At 34.2% G+C, this 14,830-nt stretch overlaps 1 protein-coding gene across 1 annotated transcript in view; it reads left to right on the top strand.

The window, feature by feature from the left end:
* tcf15 (transcription factor 15) overlaps positions 1-11,037 on the top strand; it is a 33,253-nt gene extending 22,216 nt beyond the window's left edge. The window contains exons 8-15 of the mRNA XM_051117388.1: positions 2,311-5,439; positions 5,720-5,829; positions 5,992-6,214; positions 6,422-7,826; positions 8,098-8,225; positions 9,548-9,767; positions 10,218-10,402; positions 10,612-11,037. The gene's annotated coding sequence lies outside the window, so the exon portion shown is untranslated. The remainder of the gene's footprint in view (positions 1-2,310; positions 5,440-5,719; positions 5,830-5,991; positions 6,215-6,421; positions 7,827-8,097; positions 8,226-9,547; positions 9,768-10,217; positions 10,403-10,611) is intronic.
* Positions 11,038-14,830: the final 3,793 nt, after the last annotated feature.

Here is a 14,830-nt window from a genome sequence, read left to right as displayed (position 1 = left end):
TGTCCAGCATGTGGTCCATCATGACCACAGGTGGCGTCCGGGTGCGGACCACAGGTTCTGGAATGGCAGCCATATTGTGGAGTGGCTTGGAGACGGCGGCCATCTTGTGCAGTGGCTTGGAGAGGGCGGCCATCTTGTGCAGTGGCTCTGGTGTGGCAGCCATCTTGTGCAGTGGCTCTGGCGTGGCAGCCATCTTGTGCAGTGGCTCTGGCGTGGCAGCCATCTTGTGCAGTGGCTTGGAGACGGCAGCCATCTTGTGCAGTGGCTCTGGCGTGGCAGCCATCTTGTGCAGTGGCTCTGGAAAGATGGCTGTAACTTGACTTGGGATAGGGGCGACATCTGGTGGTGAGCGGTCCGCAGAACACCGACCAGATTCGTAACAAGTTGTATCTTGGCCAAATATTTTCATACATCAATGGAAATTGGAAATTATTTATCCAGCTTTCAGATGATGTTTAAAAATTAATAATAATGGACTCTTATGACTGATTTTGTGGTCCAGGGTCACATTTTAAATTACCGTTAGGAAGTAATTTTTTTATTTTTTTTTTTTTACTTTTATTTAGAAAGGATGCATTAAACTGATGAAAAGTGACAGTTAAGGCATTTGTAGTTTTACAAAAGATTTTGGTAACTATTTATAATAAGACATTGTTTGTTAACTTTAGTTAATGTACGAACAACGAACAATACATTTATTACACTATTTATTAATTGTTGTTAAAGTTCAATGTTAGTTAATAAAAATACAATCATTCATTGTTTGTTCTTGTTAGTTCACAGTGCATTAACTAATGTTAACAAACACAACTTGTGGTTTTAATAATAATGCACTAGTAAATGCTGAAATTAACATTAACTAAGATTAATAAATGCTGTAGAAGTATTGTTCATTCGTAGTTTGTTAACTAATCTTAACTAATGAACCTTACTGTAAAGTGTTATGAAGATTTCTATTTTAAATAAATGCTGTTTCTTCTATCCATCAAAGAAGGAATAATATTTCATAATATTATTGTTTTACTGTATTTTTAATGAAATAAATGCAACCTAGGAGAGCATAAAACACTTTACAAATTCAGTAGATTGTATGGATCAAAATATTTTTCTTTTATGGTAAAAAAAATAATTAGCTTTCAGATTTCGGTTTTCAAAAATGTACCCTTATGACTGGTTTTGTGGTCCAGGGTCACAAATTATAAAGCCACAATTGTGAAAAATAAAGTCACACTGTGATAAATATAAGATGTAAAATTGGAATTCTGAGAAAATAAAGTAGCATGTTTTATTTCATAGTATATACAATAAAGGGCAAAAGGTCAGACTTTTTTTTAACTCATAAAGTAAAAAAATCGATCTTTGTGGCTTTCATTCTATTCATGTGTCATGTGACCCTGGACCACAAAACCAGTGTTTGATTAGTAATATGCATTGCTTAGAACTTTGGACAGCTTTATTTTGATTTTGATTTTTTTTTTGTACCCTTAGATTCTAGATTTTCAAATTGTTGTTTCTCGGCCAAATAGTGCCCTATCATAAAAAACAATACATTATTCACCTTTCAGATGATGCAGAAATCTTAATTTAAAAAAAAAAAAAAGACCCTTATGACTGTTTTGTGGTCGAGGGTCACATATGTTTCATTTCAGTTATTCTTTGTGCTCTCTAAGTTACTGAAATGTTTTTCTTCGCAATGTAATGCTTACTTTTCTGAAATGAGGCAGCCTCAATGATGAATGCGGCCGACGAATACAACCTCTGGAGGCTTATACAATAGTCTACTCTTAAAAGTTGACATTGACATTATCATTTAGATATTTTAGGTCATTTCATGGTTATGCCACAAACCTTTAAAGTGTTTCTGACCTGATTCTCAATTATGGTGGTCCTGTAAAATGCTGACTCCATGCAGAAATGTGCAGACAGACAGCATACATATTTGTTTTCACAAATGAACTTCTTCAGAAACTGTTTCATAACAGGAAACAGAGACAGTGAGGCCCATAAGCTTCACACGAATCCCCCTCACATGCCCTCCCAACAATGTCTTTGCACGTATATATCTATCACAGGAAGTAATACTTTTTTTCTGCAGAACCTTGTGATGGTTTTGTAGTATACACATAATGTTGCAGCTGTTTTTTTTTAACCACACGACTGTTTTGCTGTAACGACTGTCAATCCTTTAGATTTTAGAGATTATTGAAATGAAAACCCACAGGTTGATGGTAAAGATTATGTGGGAGAATGTTTTTTTGTATGCGTTTCAGTGTTTCTGAACCCTGTCTGATGTAAAATTTCCTTTCACAGGTGTGTGATCGAGTCATATTTAGAACAGTAAGAAGAAAACAGGACGTAAGTGGAAGCAAGACTGGAAGGTCAAGCTGGAAAGACTGAGATTAACAAAAAAAGCTGATGGGGTCATTTTAGTTTAGTTTACATTAAAACAGTTCAAGCTTGTGAACATTTACAAGGTTGTTCGCACAATTAGGCTGTGCTGATAGAATCTGTTTTTTATTTCTGTGTGCTTTTGCTATTCTTAATTACTTTTTATGGATGGTTTATTCCTAGGGGACGAATATAATGGGGGCTGTTTTGTAGTTTTATATATTTTGTTTGTTTTTACGTAACTGTATATTCTCTGTAAATATTTGTAGAATCTATAGCAAATTTATGTCCTTAAGGGTTATTATGAATGTTATAAATACTGTTTATAAGATATAGATAATTATAGGCTTAAAATTTATTTATATAGATCATACGTCCATACTCTCATTGATGGATAAATATTGAACAAAGAGAGAAATTCATTTGTTTATTCATGTATTTTGAGGACCATCAGTAGCTTCTTTTAAGTCACAGACACACTTTTATCTTTTAGTCTAGCTCTAATATAATTCTGATACTTTAACTTGATTTCTTTGTCAAGCCTTACGTGCCAGTTTTTCAACTTTTTGCCAACACCATTTTTTCAGTTATACAACCAAGAAATTCTGGGTTAAAAACAACCCAGCGCTGGGTAAAATATGGACAAACCCAGCAACTAGGTTGTTTTGGCCCAGCGTTTAGGTTAAATGTTTATCCCAGCCATCTGGGTAGTTTTATTTTAGTCCACTATTGCATAAAATTACTTGCTTTTTCTTTTCTTTTTCTTTTGATTGCATTTTTTTTTTTTTTTTTTTATAAATGAACCTTTATTAATTTACTATTTATTAATTTACAATTTTGGGTTCATTTTAAGCCAGCCATATAGTAATTTTTAAACAATAGTGGAGTTAAATAAAACTACCCTGAGTAGTTAAATGTTTAACCCAACTGAGTAGCTTAACTGAGTAGTTGAAATGTCAAACTGAGGGATCCAGTAAGCTAAAAAATTTAAGTGACAGAAACACCACAACTGCCTATTACACTGCCAGTCAAAAGTTTTTGAACAGAAAGATTTTTAATGTTTTTTTTTTTTTCTAAAGAAGTCTCTTCTGCTCACCAAACCTGAGTTTATTTAATCCAAAAAAGCATTTAAAAAAAAAGCAGTCTTCAGTGTCACATGATCCTTCAGAAATAATTCTATTATGCTGATTTGCTGTTTAATTTTAATAGCATTTATTGTTATTATTATTATTATCATCATCATCAATATTTAAAACAGCTGAGTACATTTTTTTTCAGGATTGTTTGATGAATAGAAAGGATCAGCATTTATCTGAAATAAATTATCTGGGATAAATTATAGAAATTAATACATTTATTTAGTAAGGATGTTTTAAATTGATAAAAAAAATATGATAAAGACATTTATAATGTTACAAAAGATTTCAGATAAATGCTGTTCTTCTAAACTTTCTATTCATCAAAAGAAACCTGAAAAAAATTACTCAGCTGTTTTCAACATAATAATAATAATTTTTTAAAGCAGCAAATCAGAATATTAGAATGATTTCTGAAGGATCGTGTGACTGGAGTAACGATGCTAAAAATTTCTGCTTTGAAATAACAGGAATAAATTACATTTTAAAATATATTCAAATAAAAAAAGCTTATTTTAAATAGTAAAAATAGTAAATAGTAAAAATAGTGATAGTAAAAATATACTGAGTTTGCTGTACTTTGGATCAAATAAATGCAGGCTTGGTGAGCAGAAGGGACTTCTTTAAAAAACATAAAAAATTGTACTGTTTAAAAACTTTTGACTGGTGTATATACCACTAGTCCATGTTTAAATAATAGAATCAGTGTTTCCACTATGTGTGTGTCTGTGTGTACCTGGTATTCCCTATGTTATAGGGACCAAATATTCCCACAAGTACATTAATACCAGTCATTTTTGACCTTGTGGGAACATTTTTGGTTCCCATGAGGAAACAAGCTTATAAGCAGTGTTGGTTAAAAGTTACTTTTAAAAGCAATGCATTACAATATTGCGTTACTCCCTAAAAAAGTAACTAATTACGTTACCTAGTTAGTTTTTATGGAAAGTAATGCGTTACATTACTTTTGCATTACTTTTACATTACTTTTTAAATCTGGGCAGGGCTTGCTTGTTTGTTTTTAATATAAAAAGTTCAATTTTTAGCAAATGTAAAAGCCCTTTCACAGCAAAAAGTGAAAAAAATAAGCTTAAGGCTGATGGAAAAGTAAATTCACGTCTGTACAGTAGAACTGTAGGAGAAGGAAATTCAACACTCTTCAGCAATAAGAAAAATGAAGCATAAATGTTAGTTAATCCAAAGTAAGTTTTGCTTATTAGTATGGTTGAATTGGATCAACAAAGGTCAGCAGCAAAGACACTGGTTAATAAAATGGGATTACATACATAAAGGGAAAAAAAAGTAACTGGTGTTACTTTTTTGAAAAAATAACTCTTGTAAATAAAAAAGTAACGCGTTACTTTACTAGTTACTTGAAAAAAGTAATCTGAATACATAACTTGCATTACTTGTAATGCGTTACCCCCAACACTGCTTATAAGTCATAAGGAATTGCGTTTTTTGAAAATGTAAAAATGCAGAAAGTTTTGTGTGAAGGGTTTGTTAGGGTAATAGGATAGAAAATACAGTTTGTAGACCTACTGTGTAAAAACCATTATACAAACGCCTTTGGAAGGTCCCCATAATGATAGGAATACCATTGTGTGTGTGTGTGTGCGTGGGTGTATAACTTATGTATTACTTCCTGTTTGTATTTGTGTTTTACTGTCATAATTATTGTAACACCAAAGGAGATGTTCATTAACAACATGTACTAGGCATCATTTTGCAAATGTAACTGTATTAAATTGTGTCAACATTAAAATAAGAACATGTAAAACTGAAAGTGTTGTTATTACGAATCGACCAATGAGCTCGCACGTTGGAGTTTCCGGCTCAGGCAAAAAAGAAAGAAGGAAAGAAGAAAGCGCAAGAAACAAAACATTGAACATGCTGCACATTTTCTTCACAATTTGTAAGTAGCACATGCATTTATACACATATACAACCTAATGTATTGCGTAATTGCGAAAGGTTCGAGGGAAAAAAAAAAGAAAGAAACACGTCAATACAAAAGTGAAACTAACCTACGGTCTGTTTACCAAAATGCCAAAACGTCCGGGGAATATCCGCAGAAAAGCTAAAAAAAAAAAAAAAAAAAAAAAAAAAAAAAAAAAAAAAAAACGTGTTTGAGTTCGCTTCACTGAATGCAGCCTTTAATAAATACATAAAATGTTATAATTTCTTTCCTTCAGTCCATCTGATTCACTTATCAGTATCAGTAAAGGAGCACGACTGGATCAAAATACCATGTCCGGCTAACATTGAACAAGGTGTAAAATACAGAAGAATAACTTGGTACAAGGTTGGTAATTGTTTAGTATTTCAAAAGCACAAGTTAAGAGTAGCTGACAACCTGCTTTAGCCAATATTAACATTCACCTGGTCAAAATTAAGAGCTGTAAGCTAAATCAAAACATTGTTTGTTGGAGCATGTTTAAATAAAGCTAACTTTTTTTTTTTACAGGTTGAGCAGGGTACTGATGCTCTGGCTGGACTTGTTTTGAAAGATCTCCTAAAAAACATTACAACCCTCTATAAGTTTGCAAATCATTCCTATGAGGTGGGAGAGGACAATTCTCTTCTGGTTCCTGCTTCTGCTGAACTAGACTGTGGCATTTACAGATGCACCTTATGGCCTCCACTGGGTCATTACATTCAGGAAGCAAATACTAAGTATGATTCAGCAGGTGAGAACTTACAGAATTTACCTTCACAGGTTAGTGATTTGCATTATAAAGTTGCTGAAGACTCCACTTGTAGTTTTAAGAGAAGTAGAAAGGAGAAGTATCATAAAAAATAATTCCCTTATTTTTAAGCTGTCAGCATTCCCTTAAATAGTAAATGTGATGTTAAACTAAAAACTAAGACTTGGGTGTGTTTGTTTTTGTGCTTAGATTGCTTAAAACATCAACTGCAAGCGGTAAGCAGCAAACAGCATGATCTGCGTGCCAGTCAGCGTTTTAAATTCATCATCATCCCATGTGTGGTGATGGCTTGTGCTGCTGTTATCATGTTTCTAAATGTTAAAATGATTAAGAAAACAAAAGATGATGTTACGGAAAAACTGGTGCGTGATGAAAGCATATACGTAGGCTAATTGTTTTTTGCCCTAATGTAGCACATAAATTCATATTGCATTACAATTTGACCAACAGTTTCTGATTCAAGCAGGACATCATAAACTAATAATGTTGTATATTTGTATAGGAAAAGAACTGTGTTTAATAATGCAAATGACATAAATGCACTAATAAAGAATAAAGTTGTGACATCTTTCTTATTTTTATTACTGTTGTTATTACTGTTGTCAACAAATTCTCAGCAAACACTGACAGTGTCATGATGATTGCAGACATGGAGATGCTGTTTTATTTGAACTTAGCTAAATGCTTACAATAAATAATTCACGTTTATTTTCATTTAGATGCAACCCAAAGTGATGATATCAGAGAAGATGAGTTGTTTACTTTTTTAGCGTCCGAATTTGCTCATTACCCTGATAGCACACGTACATCTCGGAGATGTCTATTTGATGTCTCCATTTACATCTGCAAGACGGATTTTTTAGTTTGCTCATCTGCAATACGTCTATAGGATATTTCCAATCAAATGTCAAATAGACGATTATTAGATGTCTTTAAGATGTTTATGATTTAGAATGCATGTAAAACTGACATCTTACAGACATCTGTCAGATGTTTTTGTACACAGCTATGCTTTCCAGATCAAGAGATTCATTTGTCTAGTTTAACCAGGCGGGTATTATCGCATTGACAGGGTAATCAGCCAATCAGTGATGATGAGAACATAATGGGTGGGCATAATTGCAATATAAGCCAATCATAGCGTGAGTTTTCATGTGTATCTCTCTTTCTTTATAGACTGATTTTGCCTACTTAGAAAGAGAAGTAAAGATTAGATCACATCTTTCTGTCTGAATTCCCCGAAAATCACTTTACAAAGAAACAGCTTCACAAAACTATAAATAGTATGCTTCTGTGTTCACTTATATGAGGGGAAATGTTCAGTCCTCACAATTTAGTCTAATGTCAAATGTTATTTTTATTATTATTTTTTTAAAATCCTAATAATCTGAGTTCTAAACGTTGCAGTGTATTAACATAGTCAAGTCCTAAACGTATTAACCTCAAAAGATTAAACCCACACCAATTTTTCCTCATTAAAAAGGTTTCCTCATAAAAAAAGTGATTCATAAGAACCGTGGAAAGCAGCCAACTTAAAAGGAAATGAGCATCACGCATTTCACAAGTAACATAATGATTCGCTTGCTTGTGATAGGTGAGTCAGATTTCTTTTTCTCTATTTTACTCGTTGTTTTTACTTATAACTTAGGCCTAATTATTAAGGACGTAAGGTTTCAGTATTTGTTATAATTTAACAACAAGAAAACAGCAGTCTATAACACAGACAGTTCACTTAATAACTCCAGCATGTAACGACAGATGTACATTATACCCAGCAACCAAACAAGCAAAGCGTACTTAGGAGCTTTGAGCTGTTGATTTTTACCTCCAGCAGTGTATTTTTGATTTGTGATGTCTGCTTTTAGCGTTGACCCTTAATACAGTAGCTGGCAACGATGAACTCTTAGTCACCGCAAGTTGCAGAGATGACATAACTTTGGACTGTACTTTCCGTCAAAACTGTCAGAGCTACACCTCTGTTACATGGTACAAGGTGAGCTATTTCCATCTTTCAAGTCTCATATAATCACTGCTAGAAACCATATTCCATGCTTATTTTCTCTGACCGTATGGCTTGAGCCAGAATGTAGGCTGTAATAGGTTTATGGTTTATACAGGTAATTTACACAGAATTTAAAAACGCGAGACGCAAAACAGTGCAATGGAGGGGGGGAAAAAAAACATAAAGAAAAAAAAAAAGACTTGTATGCCGCGTTTTTAGAACGCTTTGTTTTTGCAAAAGGCGGGAGACGCGCAACGTCAAACACGTCTGTCTTGTGCACGTTTACATAAAAAGCAATGGAAAAGCAGTGCAGTGGAATCCAAAATGCGTTTTGTGAACAGTCTTTAATGTTTGTGGTTTATGGTTTTAAGCAGGAAACATTCTGACACGCATTCATTTCCTTTACACCCATTCCTCTTAATTCTTTATTCACTGCCAACCTGTACATTCAGACAGTGACAGACATTTCCATATAAAATAATTCTTATGTATTTTCAGTTTCTTCAGGCAATAAGTTGTATTGGGATGAAATTAAAAACATACCATCGGTATGTTTTTTTGTATTGATAAAAAATAAATATATGTAAAAATATGCATAATATGTATAATAACTACTATGTTCATATGGTACTGCAAAACACTTTTGCTGCTGTTGTGATATGGGTAAGGTTGGTGACAGGTTTGGTGGTATGAGTAGGTTTAAGGGTGGGTTAAGGTGTAAGGGATGGGTCAACAGTGTAAGTATAAATGCAACTGCAGAAATTAATTACACATGTAATTACATGCAGGTATTTCTAAAACATAAAATGCAAACATGTATGTACACCATAAGTATCAAATGATTAATTTAAATGTAAATACATAGTAGTTGAATTCATTTTTGTGATTTAATGTACTATAATTTACATTTGCATGTGTGCTAGTTATTATTATCAATTAATTTTTATGAATGCATTCATTTTCTTTTACTTTGATATTTAATTAATTTCTTATATTTTTGGAGCCTAGGTGTGGCAAAATTTTTGTTGTTTTTTATGATCAAAAATTCACATTTGAAATGAATGCAGATAGGATTTTATGAGTGCTGAATTGCTGACTAAATCATATGATTACAAAAGAAGCATATTTTGGTAAAATGTAGTCTCAGTTTATACAGTATATGATAACTTCAAAACTCAGTGCTTAAATGACTTAAATTTGAAGGAATGGAAATTGAGGTGCAATTTTCACAATCTTTTTAGTGCTACAAATGCAGAGGATTTTACACTCCTATATAAACTCATTATTCTTTCTTTTTTCTTTTCTTTTTTAAGCTCTACAATAACAGCAGTGACAGATCTACAATGAGAATCCTCATAAAGTCTGAAAATGTCATCCAGACTGATAAACACAACGATTCTATGTCATTGGACAAAAATGCATCTTTGGTCTTAAGGAAAGTTTCTCCTGCAAATTCTGGGATCTACAAGTGTTTAATTAGAGCCAAAGCTGGAGGAAAGAACTGTCAAAATCGGGTTAGACTTAATATCTCAGGTATTTCATACATTAATAAACAATTGTGAAAATGCACAACTTAATATTTGGCATAATATGTTGTACAGAGCACTGCACATTTCGGTTTAGTTTCCAGTATCTAAATACACATCAGTATATGGTATCAGTTTCAAAAGCAGAAACAATATGGCTTTGCTTTGCTCTTTTAGGCCCGGATTCATAGACAGGGCTTAGCCTAAGCCAGGAATTTTTATAAACATGCCTCAGAAAAAAAAACATTACTGGTGTGCATCTTGAGACAAAACAAAGGCACAGATATATTTTAAGATCAGTCAGTGCAAGTTTCTTTCAGTTGAAACAGCTCAGATTTACACTTTAGTCCAAGACTAGGCTTAAGCCTTGTCTTTGAAACCGGGGGTAAGTCATTTATGTGCATAATTCACTTGTTGAAGATCATTCTGGTTAATGTAGTCCCATTTGTCTCTCCAGATTGCATGCCAACAGCTGCACCCATTACATTTGATTTCTCCACCAAGTTTGTTAATGAATCATATGTAAACATAAGTGTCTCATTGCCTCGTGTGGATGCAGACGATTCAGTGCTCTTTGTCCTTTGGAGTTGTGTAGGACTGGCTGTGTCCATTAAAGTTGTCCTCTGTGCTGTTTGCATATGGGTAAGTATTTCTAAATGCTAATTTATCTCATTTAGCATTTTATTTGAATAGATGTAGCTAAAGGTAACAGACAGATAAGTCACAAGTTTAAATGCCAAAGCTCTTAAAGGGAGCACTGCAGAATAACTGACTCAGGAAGTCTGATCTTATAGCTGTTATTGTGAAACACTTTCTTTGCTATAAAAGTAATTACATGTTTCTGTACTCAGGTTTTCAAGGAGCTCAGTCAACTTAAAAAAAGAAGACAGACTTAAGACCAACCACTGTTTATCATCACCTTGTGTGTTTGCAGAGTTTACCCGCCGTATCATTTATATGGACATTGCCTGCATTCTGCAAACTTGTATAAAAGACCAGTGGATGGTTTAGCAATTTATCATTTTAATAATTAACCTGTGAATTTTCCTGTGATTTCAGTGCAACGATAATAATGAAACTGCACTGATACTCTGAGAAATTAATCTGTGCTTTATATCTGTTATTTATTTCCAAAATGGCATTGCTGTCCTACAAGTAATGGCAGAGCATCTTCTTAGATTTTGACATGATTTTTGCATGAACTATGTAGAGTGAAAACTGTTGTGATGCATAATTTATGCACATTTAATACACTGCAAATGAACAAATTTTTCCTATACCAGTGTTATTTTAGTATTATTTATATACTATTATAGTATTCACCATTTTTATTTTAGTTAATATTGTAGTAGTTTAGTAGTTTAGTAGATCTAATAATAAAATTGTATTTATTTTAATTTACAAAAGCAAGTTGTAATAGTTTTAGTTTACAATACTTATTTAATTTATTTAAATATTGCAAACTAAAACTATTACATTTGCATCCGTATTACTGCTTAAAATAGATCAGTAATAGGGTTAATGACCTAGTTTAAGCTTTTATAAATGTGTTTGATTCTCTTCGTGTGTGGGTGTTGGTGTGAAATTGGTTTGCTCAATGGGTGCAAATTTTCGGAAAAAACTTCTCATGAAATCATCCCTATGAGAAAAACAATTTGCGTAGATATAGGCCCCTTGTGCTTTTGGCCATGTAGTGTTTTGCAGGGTTACAAGACTAAGATTAGGGATAGTTAGTTAGTTTGGGATCTTAGAGAGTTTTATGAGACAGCTATCAAAAAAAGAAAAACAAAACTGTATGGATACTGTAATTGAGAAACTGACCTGTGCTTCATATCTGTTATATTTATTTCCAAAATTGGCAATGCTGTCATGAATTACTCAACCATATGCTTAAATATGTAACACCTTAAAAATAGGTTAAAGCGGTTTTACAGCAATAGAAACACAAAACACACACACACACACACACATTTTGGTTCATGTTTTTGATACGCAGAACCTTTCAGTGAAGAGTTCAAATATCAACCTCAAAAAAGCAGAAGCACTGTAGAAGTGCTCAGTACTATATTCCAAGTTTTCTAAATCGTATGAAAGCTTTATATGATGGACAGACTGAAAATTGTCATAATTTGCTCTCAAACTTTTTCTTACACTCATCCCCACAATACGTAGAGCATACTACATATATTTACATAGATATACTGTGCTTTTGGCCATGTGGTGCGTTAGATGGTCAAGATTAGAATTAGTTAGGGAACTTAATGCTAAGTTCTGAGTTGTGTGTGAGATGGTTTGGACATTGCTTGACCATCTGGGCATTACCTGTCTGCAACAGCAAAGAAATACGTGGTGCCAAAAACACGTCTGGTAAAGCTTTAGAAATGAATCAGTTTGTCTGGTCCAGCTTGATATCATTGCACAAAGTCAGGCGCTTTATGTGATGTGCTGAGAGGATCAGCAGCTCCATGTTCCCTTTCCTCAGAAAAGTAAAAAAAATCACGCCTGAACAGTTTCTGTTCCATTATCTTCCGTCTCAGTGAAGGCCAGTGCTAAGAGCATTAAAACCCAGTTCCTCTAAATCCACCTGCTTAGGTACTTTTCCCAGGCCAGATTTATTAGAAACAAGGATTTAGCCGCCAAAACATTTCTCTGAGACCAAAGTCATCTGCAGATAACACTGCTTAAAAAATATCACAAGTTTAATACAAGCTTTACTGAAAGCATTTGCAACATTAGCTGTTGTTACATATATTAGTGCTAAAATGTGTTTTGCACCAGTTCCAGTTATCATGAGTTATTCTAAAGCTCAAACTTAATATTTTCCGCTACAGAAAATATAATTAAATTGTTGGCCAGTAGATGGCTGTAAATCATAGGCTATGTTTTCAATTGACTGGACTGACTCAGTAGCTCCCTCTTCTGCTGACTGCTGTACTTATTGTGAACGATACAGCGGTGGATGTTTCTCCAAAGGAAAAAATGCTTTTGTAATCTTTACAAAGTTTAAAAGAACGCTATCTGAAACAGCTTTCCATTTTCTTTTAACATCACGTAGATATGGCTAGTAAATCATTTTAACCATTACCCTGGTGAAAAAAACAGCATATGCTGGTAGGTATGTTGTGATGCTGGGATGCTGGTTAGATAGGTTTTGATGCTAGTTTAAGCTGGTCCTTTGCTGGTTCATGCTGGTCCTTGACCAGCAAAAACCAGCAAAGGACCAGCTTTAACCAGCTAAGGACCAGCATAAACCAGCAAAGGACCAGCTTAAACCAGCAAAGGACCAGCTTAAACCAGCATCAAAACATACCTACCAGCATATGCTGTTTTTTTCACCAGGGTAGCCATTTTTCCAGAACACGTCCTGGCCAGGATTGCCTAAAATGCCCTGATTTTGGCTTTGTTTTCCTATTGACGTGAGCTCTACTGTCCTCATACACTATATTATTATATTTGCATTGCTTTGACCGTTTTCTATCCACCTTATTCTTCAATGCCGAAGTAAGACTTCCGGTTCATTACCGCTATAGGAAATAACCAGAAGAATAAGAACGTGCAGTAAACAGTACATAAAACTGTTTGCTCGACAAACCAGTGTGTTCGTAATTAGGATAATATTTTGATAAATGATATGGAAAGACACACTAATTTGCAGTATCAAGCAGCAAAATGCTGTTTTGTAAAGCTAAAAGCTGTTATTTAGCTGGAAGCAGATGAGACCAGAAGCCAGACCCTTCAAATTTACAAATGTCCTCCTTCTTGTACAATTGGTCAATTATGTACAATACCTGCATGCTATTATCAAACCACTTTTCACATATTACCTTCAGCAAGTATGAAATCAAGAGACAAACAAAGTCAAATCCCAGACGTTTTAGGCAATTTAGAAATCTCTGTCAAGTATGTCTGAGAAAAGAAGAGGTATCGTCACCCTAAATAAATCTGTTTTAGCAAACCCACGTTTGTGCTGGTTCCATTCAGGTAGGATATCTTCTCCCCCACTAATCTGGTTGTTTACTACTGCATTTTTCCATTTTGAATACCCTGTTTTGGCAAATTGAGGAACTGTGCACAACAACTTTGCATCAGAAAATGAATTAGTTCCACAGAGGTCAAACAGACAAGGCAGCTAAGAGTTTAATTTGATGGTTTGCTTCCTTCTGAAGAGTAAAAATGAGATTTCAGATCTCAAAAAAATTCAAAAGGAAAGAACCGAGAGAGGAAGAGAAACGTGAAAGACTGAGCTTGAATGCAGAGCACAAAATAACATTCTTTCATTAAGCTACAGGGGGGCCCAAAGCACACAGTAAAGCATATGCGTTCTCCGATATTTCTTTCCTGGTGAGAAGCTCTCAGATCACTGCCATAGGATTTCTGCCAACTCTCATGTACTCAGTAACATTGCTGATGTGTGTACTGTAGGTACCCAGTGACCTTCCCCCTGCCATGCAATGCAATGAGCATGAAAGGCACAAAATATCCAGAACAAAAAGTTAAGCATTTTGTGCCATTATTGACCCCTGTGGTTGTCAGACGTACATTTGCTTTGGGGTTTGCATCATAGCATAATGGATGCCAATTACACATGCTAAACTCCAAGACATCATGTGAATCACTGGATGCAGCCTGATCTCCCTTCAGGACTAACAATTAAGTTCCAGAAAGTGTGAAGGCAAGATCATTAACGTCATTAGATACTTGCCTCACTGATATGTGATGGACATTACTGTCCTGTATTACGTTCGTGTTTTCCCCTTCAGCTTTGTTACTGATGGGTTGTCTTTTGAGTCTCTGTTGGTATGCAAACAAGCTGTTTTTAGGGTCGTTCACCTTTCAAGTGTTTCTGTAGTTTGACTGGTAGAGCTCAGCACAAACAATATTAGTGTAGTGGGTTTGATTGATGATTTTCACAGAAGTTTTTCCTATTTATTTGGTATATTTAAATACATATGCTTAAATGGGTCCATAACAGGCTTCACATGAATTCATAATGTAGTTCTTTCTAATATACACTCATTTTTCATAACATCCAATGTTTTATGAACTGTACTCTATGCTGCATTCATACAG

Source organism: Labeo rohita, chromosome 8, assembly GCF_022985175.1.
Source record: "Labeo rohita strain BAU-BD-2019 chromosome 8, IGBB_LRoh.1.0, whole genome shotgun sequence".
In the NCBI taxonomy this organism is placed as follows: domain Eukaryota; kingdom Metazoa; phylum Chordata; class Actinopteri; order Cypriniformes; family Cyprinidae; genus Labeo; species Labeo rohita.
The sequence above is the reverse complement of the archived record's forward strand: the minus strand, read 5'-3'. Positions and strand labels throughout refer to the sequence as shown.